Raw genomic sequence first — 8,557 nt, 5'->3', positions numbered from 1 at the left:
GGGAAAAAAAATGCAAAGTTTTTTTTATTTGTTTGTATTGTGTTTTTTTTGTGTGTGTGTGTTTGTTTTTGTACAATGGAGTAGGTGGCTAGAGATATGTGGCTTTATTTGTTTGTTTGTTTTAAATATATCAGAAGTAAGCATGGATTTGTGTGAATATATACCAGGACAAAATTCAGAGTAAACTCTCTGAACACACATTCAGTTTTCCCTCAGTCATTATTCATTTAAAGCTTCCTGTTATCTTCTCCTTATCTCTCTGTTCCTATATGAACTGAGAACTCTGAACAATACTAATTCTTCTCAACCTTTGCATGTAAGGCTCATTTCCAGTATGCAGTACACACCATAAGGGCACATCTATACTCTGGACCTGTCAGTTCCACACCAAAAAGTCCCATGGCTATGCTTAGGGCATGGCAGCTTCAGCAGAGCTCTGACAGGAGACAGCTTCATGCTAAGGTCTTCACCAAGTTCTGTCCTGATTATGTTACTGATTTTTGAGTAGTTTTACTGAAATTCTTATAAAGAATTTGGTATGACAATGAGGACAATGAGCTTCAAATCTTCTTCCACAAACTTTTAGGCCAGATTCTAGCCTGAATTTTCAGTTTAAGTTTTGCTCATTAAAGAAATCTCTTTTGGTTATTGTAACAATAATATTACTATTCAAGATCCTTGTACTTCCAATGTGAAGCAGTGCAGGAACTCAATCTGATGTGACCTCTGTGGTGCTGGGGGCGGATGGGAAGGAGATTTACAGATGAGTAATTCCTTATACTTGCTTTGTCTCTTAACTTTTCATAAGGTTCTCATTACTGACAAACATTAGCAGTAAGCAAACACTCTAATCATATTTAACATCTGCTGTACAATAGTTGCATATAGAATTTAGCAGCTCTAGAACAGAGGGGTTAGATTTTTTCCTCATGCATTTATTATTGACATTCGGTTTGAGCTACATTATAAAATCAGTGTTGAGTATGGGTCTGTTGATCTTAGCTCAGTCTCTAATGAATTGTAACCATGACTTGAATAATAAGAGGGCAGTAAAGTATGAGCCCTGTGTTCACAAATGGACTGCATAAAAGCCATCTGAAACAGTAACATTTCCATGTGGGAGAGCACAGATAGAGCAAGTACTTGGTAGTTTACTACACTTATTGTTATTGCTAAATGGCTGTAATTAATTTAGAAGAATGTTGACCTTACCGGATGATTCAGCACAACATAGCTGAATGGGCATGAGTGAACCTGTGTATACAATGCATTACTGTATAATTTTCCCTTTTACATGTAATAAATTCAGGAGATTTGATATTGTTTGTGAAGATGTTTTATAGGAGGCACTAGTGAAAGACATTCTGAGAAAAAAAAATCCACTCATTTCTCTCTATACAATATACATAATATCTGGCATTCTACTGCTGTGCAAAAAGAATAAAAACTGTGACATAGCATTATTTTATGAGTTTCTATGCTCACTACCTCTCCAAGTAATCTCTATGTTATAGATGTGTAAACAATAACTACATCACTAAAGGGTTATTGAGATTTGCAGCTAAAATAGAAATAAAACAATATGTTCAAATGCAAACACTGAATTTCTTCTGACACATTATAGTAATTTTCATCAGAGTCTCTGATTGTGCTTGAATATGAACCTGCAGAATGATATTGGTATGTGTGACCAAAAGAAATGGAAAAGAATGCTGTATTTTTCTTTCTTCCTGAGTATCTCAGTTACATGTGCCTTTTTTTAATTAGGTATGGCTAATGATTATCTGTGCTGGTCTATGCCTTGAATTTAAATTGAGCAACAAGACTGGTCATTTCCCAATGACTCTATTAAAGCTGCTTTAAATTCAAGAGATTATTTTATTCAGGTATGGAAATGCTTGAAGTATTATGATTCAAATCTACCATTATCCTCTAAAAAAGCTGAAAAAAGTATATGCGTTGAAGGTGACAAAGATAGATGAGATTAGTGTAGCTTTTTTGCTTGACAGCATTTTCCCAAAACATATGTTCAGTGCTATCAGGGCTATTACAGAGAGCACTGACTAATCAGGGAGACAGATTCACAAACAGTGATTGGAACACATGGTGTCCTCTCAGTGTTAAAAAGGACCATCACAGTCATTTGTAAACATGGTCAGATAATGTGAGTATTTATCATTCTGAGTTTTTCAGCCACAATCTTAAAACATGGAGATCTTTTGCTCACTCCTTCCGCAGTTTGGAGAGGAAAATGTTTTAAGCTGTGCTTGCTGCTTCAAGAAAGAAGTGAGGGAAAATTCTGACAGCTTTTTAATGGGTTTAATATTAAGTGTATTAAAAACATTACCTTTAAGTGTAATTGGTAACTGTGGTTTTAATGACAAGGTGCCATTAATTATGGTTGGCTATTTTAAGCAATGATAACACCAAACCTCTTGTATACCAAATAGTGCAACTGACCAGAGAAGTCTAAATCTGGTAGCAGGCAGAAGCAGCTGAAATTTACATGAATGATGTAGCCAGTGGTAAATGCTCTGCTGACCTAATTTTACAGCTGCTCAGAGAAGACATTTGTAAATGGATTTGTGATTGGGTCTACCGCAGTCACATGCAGTGAATACAATATCTTTTATTATGAGAGATTTCTGTGGTATGTGCACAAGCTGTTAGAATCAGTCATAACACTATTCAGTAGAAGAGCCAAAAGCTCATAGATGTCAGGGTGGTGACTGATAATATAAGAGTTACAGACATCAGAGTTTTTTATTAATATCGCAGTCATCTCTTTCAATAAAATCAAACTGAGGGTAGCAAGCAGTATCAGATTTGTCCTGCAAATCTGTAAATTATCTTGCATTTGTGATACTGATGGATTCTATGAAAAATGACTACTGTTCTTTTGTCCACCCTAGTTTTCCATTATCTTTCTTTAAAATGTTCCATTAATTTGTTAATTTGTTGCTTATCTTGTGAACCCAAGTTGCTTACAGGAGCTATTTTTCTTGTTTCAGATTTCAAGAAATGTGCAGTACAGATGGAAAACAAAACCAAACCAAAAACAAAACAAAACAAAAGAACCTCATCGGCCATTTTGGTAAATTTCTTTACAAGTGAATTTATTTATTTATTGATTTATTTATTTTTTTTAGTTTCTGCTTACTGGTGTATTACACATATAAGGTTTAAAGGTCTTAACTAATAGGATCCTAGCCATCTCCTTTGCAGAGACATGAGTCTAATCTTAACTGTACAAGAGAAATTTCTTGATGAACCCGTAAGACATGCACTCTGTCCCAGTTCAGCCCAAGAGATCTTTCTCTCAAAGAATTTTCTTGTTAGATATTTTAAATTTCATCCTTAATTTAGCCTACTAGTTTTTGTTGTTGTGGTGGTGGTTTTGTTTTTTTATTTGTTTGTTTGGTTTTGGGGTTTGTTTGTTTGTTTTTGTGTGTGTGTGTGCATTTGTGTTTTTTGTTTATGTTTGTGGTTTTTGTTTGTCTTCTTTTTCTAAATTCTCTTTACACTCTTTTTAATATACTTAAAAGTTCTTCTGATACTTTCCATTTACTAAGGAAGAAGAAATGTATCTGCCATCACATAAACCCTAGACTGCAACACAGAAGAAAACTTTACTTTACCTTGCAATAAAATTTGATTTCATGATTGATTTCATGTTTTAAAACTCTGCATTTGTAACAACTGATGGCCAGTGATCTTTCAACATGTTGGATCTAGAGGGCTTCCTGAAAATTATTTCCAAGGTTCATAAAAAAAAAGTTTGCAGTTTTGCCCCTTTTCCAGACAGAGCCATCCTAGTCCTCCTGTTTCTTCACAGAAGGCAACTGCTCTGGCCCCAGCTACCTCAGGGCCCTGTGCAGAACTCAGCCTCTTTAATTGGCGTTTTTCCTGTACTGAGGGGTTCAAGACTGGACATCATGTTATCTTGGCGATACTGAACTTTCTAGAACAGTTCCCAGAACTTTGTTAGCTATGATACAATCCTAAATATTACAGAATGATCTACCCTGTCACACTAAGTAATAGACAGGTACTTTGAATGTAACCTGTATCATTCAGTGATAAGTTATTGAGTCAAAATAGGATCTATGTCAAAATGGAGGATTTTGTCTTATCAATGTAATTGGATATTAAAGTTCATGTGAGATGGATTCATGACAACCAGATATGAGTTGGAAAACTTCTCTGAATGAAAGACTGTGTAAACTTCTCCAGAGTCTTCCAAAACCAGGAAGAAATTCTAATTTGCTTTTCTGAAAGCTCATTTGCTTTTGAATGTGAGATTTCTGCATTCTTCACTCATGGAGGTGAGATTAAATGTAGGATGAAAATAGGGTGGGATGAAAGTAGGATGTCTAATACACCAAATAGACAGATTTGCATTGCTCAGCTGAATCAGTCTACTGGACTAACAGAATATGAACTACACTGTAACATATGTTCTGAACTTAAAATTTCACTCTATTTATTTATTTTTTCTCTGTTGGCCTCTGAAAGACAAACATATACTCACAGGTGTGTTTAGTAAATGACCTCAGATGATGCTCTGCAAATGTTATTTATAACATATGAAATTTTCGGCTCTTAAAGGTCAACCCAGAAATCTTTCTATACACTTTTAACAAATCTCTGTGCAGGAGTGATTAAAAGCATGACAAAGGTTCCAAAATATTTTTCCAGCTGCAGCTGATTTCTCTGTATTTTAATGCAGGTTTATGTATGCAAGTATTTAATACTCATAAGAATTTCTTGTCATCATGTTGATCTTTGTCAAACAGGTCTCATTGTTTCTTGTTCAGCTTGAGGCATTTGTGTATGTCCATTCAGAGCCAAGGAGAGAAAACAGCTGATTTTACAGCTGAACATTCTTCCTAATTTTGGTGTTATAAAATTCTTGCAGTCACAAAAATATGTTGTATGAAAAGTACTTTTTCACATAGTTTCAAAGGTGAAAATTAATCTGTTATATATGTTGGGAACTGAGGGCTTAAGGCATGGGAAATAGGGAAAAATATTTGACAACAGGAACCATTTGTTTTCCTGAGTAAGAAGTGCTTTTCTTCTTGCTTTCATTCACAGTCCATGTCTAAAATTTGAACAGTAAAAGATTGTAACTAAAATGTGTCCACCAGCTCTATTGTGTTTTTAAAGTAATAAAAATAACTGAGATTCTATATTTATACAAGAGCACAAAAATTGTTCTCTCTTGTAAAAGTAAAAAGAGATACTTCCTATTGGAGCTATGAGGGAGTCTCCTTAAAGGCCTCACATTGTCATGATTTCAGGAGTATATTTTGGCAAATATACTGTATAGTATGGAAGCAAATGGACACAGCTTGAAAAACCATTAATAATATTGCTTAATTAAAAATTCAAAATAAACATTTTCCTGCATGCAAACAGCTGAAAGAGAGACTAATAGCATCAATCAATTTATGTTTATTTTAAGTGTAAATGGAATTTCTTGTAGGGCTTATTAATACCATTCACCTTTGGGTCTTTTCCAGCATCAGTATTTGCACACTTACACTTGGTGCTGTTTACTTGTTGCTATAAACACTACAACATCGGCAAAAAAATAGATTTTTTTTTGCTATGAAAAAACACTGAACTAGGTAGAATTTGAATGCCCTGTTATTTCAGTCTTGAAAACACATGTAGGTTTTACTATTTTTTTAAAGTTTCATGTAACCGTTATACAAAGCGAGTGTAGTTTCCTCATTTTCTCCTCCAGTGATTCTGCAGTCAAGTAACAGATACAATATGTGGATTTAGTCCTGGGTTTGGTGAGGCATCTGGCTCCATGCCACTTTTATGAAGAAAAACCTCTCATGGCTTCACTGGGACTTCTGCTTACATACTGAATGTGGGAAAGCTCTGTCCTGTCATTAGAAATGCTAGTAAACCAAGAGAGGTGTAAACCCCATGGTTATATGAATTTGAAATACCAGTTGAAACCATTCAGACAGAAATCTAGACAAAACCTACTTATATTTAACTCATTAAAGCTGTCCCAAATAACTAATTCTTTTTCCTGGTTATAGTTCCAGACCAAAAAAAAAAAAAAAAAAATCATTGATTTATAAATGGAAGAAATATATCACTGTGAAAAAATACTCATATTCTTATTTACTGTCTTTTAAATTATGGTAAATAATTTTTATAAGGTGCAAAATTTCTTAATAGCAGAAATATTGTCTCAAGAACTACTGAAGACTCACAACATTTTCAATTTCTCTGTTTTCTCTGTCTCTATGTCTCTGTCTCTTTTTTGTAAGTTGCCTTTGTAAAAATTCACTTTTTACAGATTCCTAGGGCTGTCGTTATCAACACATAATCACAGTGGGAGAGAATGTCATGAATTTTGTGGCAGTCATGAGAGATGTGAAGTAACCCAATTGATTTTTGCTGGTCCCTTTAAAAGGCTTCACGTTTCCTCTCAGCTTAAAACCTTTTCCTTCATTTCAGACCGCAAAATACTGTCTTCACTCCTGCTAGGACTGAACTTAGACCAAGTACTTTGCTACTGCCAGACTGAAAAATACCGCTGTTAAATTTTATCCTGGGGAGATTACCACCACCACTCAACGACCCTGTGCTTGGGATAGGCCCACAGAAAACTCATTAAAGTTCTCCCAATTAGCTAATTCTTTTTTTCTGTTTACAATTACAGATTTTCTAAGTTTATTCATAAATAGCCATATCATCACAATACATTTGATATGATGATTTTAACCCGATTTATATTTAATGTATAAGATTTAATACAAACTTTAGAATATCACTCTTTTCTCCCCTCCTGGGGTGAGACTTATTCTATATCTTATTTCCAACTGTTGCTTAGGATTTTCAGTAAGGTTAATTTTTCAGACCTTTATTTTCTTTTTGAATAACAAATTTAAAAAAATAGAAAAGAAAAAGAAGAAAAAAAATAATTTAATTGAAAAAAAAAAAGTAGTTTCTTGTGTTTTGTGTTTCCTTTTTTTGTTTGTTTAATTTTAAACTGCTTCATCATTATGTAATAAAATGTTGCAGTAGGACATCTCATCAAATTAACTGTATCATTAAAGTTTAAGATTGTGTTAATTTTAACCTTATTTGTATTAAAGTGAAGCGAACTTTTGAAAGAGATATGAAAATGAGATCAATATTTGTAAGTGATATCAACCTGATATTCTAGCAACATTACTTATCTCATTAATTATACTGCAGTAGTCACAGCACTGAATGACTATCTGTAAATATGCCTGTTAAAGCTGATCTTAATTTGTATTACTATCCAAAGAATGCTTTATCTTGAAGATATATCAAAATATTGATTTGAAACTCTAAATTTAAATGGATGTTCCACAGCCTTATTGCCTAACAAGAAAGGAATAAATAGCTTTCATCACCCTTCATCATTTCTAGAGTATTATTCTTATACAAAGAACAAACGTAAACCTGCAGATTCATTACCTTTTCTCAATGATTAGACCATTATTGAACGATTACCTATTTTACCAACAATTTATTTTACCCTTGGTAATAGAGCAAACCAAATTCCTATGCCATGCGCATCTGATCACAAATGATAAAGGATTTGTGATGCTAATCATAAATCTATTTTTGTATCTGACTTGTTGAAAAGATACCATGCAGTATAAAGCATCACATGTAATATATGTCAAGTATGTGAAAGATAAAGGTATGGTACAGAGTTTTATTGTTCCATTCGGTAGGTTAAAAAATATGAACAGACTGTGGTCTGTTTTTTGTTCCTTTTATCTCTCTGTGTGTGAGAGTGGTGTATTTAACTTTTCTGCTTACAACAGGGAACTTGTAGAGGAAATACACAAGACTGTCAAAGAAAATATATGTTTATGTACATACAACTGTAGGTTACTCTGTGCATCTCTGTAACATATTGCACAGATAACAAATTTTCTCAAAATCAAGGATGAACAGGCAATACTGACTAACAGTCATCACTTTAGGTAAACAGTAATGGCTTTATTCCTTCTGATCCTGACTAACTCTATAATTCAGGCCTGTATAATTTAAGCCTTTTTCACAGTTTTGCTACTCTTTTCCTACACTTTTTCCAGTTTCAGTTGTAAGCTCCTCATCGTATGTATGTTTTAGTATAAGATAACAGCCATAATTTCACTTGGCATTTACTATAATAAAGTAAATAACAAGTATTTAACAAAATGTAGTAAAATGTTTCAGATCAATGACTGATGAAACTGATTAAATAAGAGTTTAATTATAGAATCATAGAACAGCTTGGGTTGGAAGGGACTTTAAAGATGATCTAGTTCCAACCCCCCTGCCATGCACTAGAAATCTCAGTGTTAATCCTGATTCTTTTCACTCAGGTTTTAATAGTTGCAATGCAGAACAATCATAGCTGATTTTATTTATCTGAGCAGGTGTGTTTATTGGGTGAATGAGAAAGACAAACAGGTTTTTGCTCTTGAGAAGAAATGCTTAAGTCTCCGTTGTATCATGACACAGTTGCACTGTTTCATAATTGCATGGAATTCAAGATTGGTGT

The 8,557-nt window shown here is 33.8% G+C and overlaps 1 long non-coding RNA gene across 3 annotated transcripts in view; it reads left to right on the top strand.

Moving 5' to 3' along the window:
- Positions 1-7,361, top strand: part of LOC308186375 — a 31,873-nt gene extending 24,512 nt beyond the window's left edge. For 2 of the 3 annotated variants that reach the window (XR_013944041.1, XR_013944042.1), the window contains 2 exons: positions 3,012-3,094; positions 6,487-7,361. This is a non-coding gene — a long non-coding RNA (uncharacterized lncRNA). Of the gene's footprint in view, positions 1-3,011; positions 3,095-3,572; positions 6,452-6,486 lie in introns of those variants that run through there. The other variant, XR_013944043.1, reaches the window with a different exon arrangement.
- The last annotated feature ends 1,196 nt before the right edge of the window (positions 7,362-8,557 follow it).

The sequence above is a fragment of the Anser brachyrhynchus genome (genome assembly GCF_964034855.1).
Source record: "Anser brachyrhynchus genome assembly, contig: SCAFFOLD_392, whole genome shotgun sequence".
Classification (NCBI taxonomy): Eukaryota; Metazoa; Chordata; class Aves; order Anseriformes; family Anatidae; genus Anser; species Anser brachyrhynchus.
The sequence above is the reverse complement of the archived record's forward strand: the minus strand, read 5'-3'. Positions and strand labels throughout refer to the sequence as shown.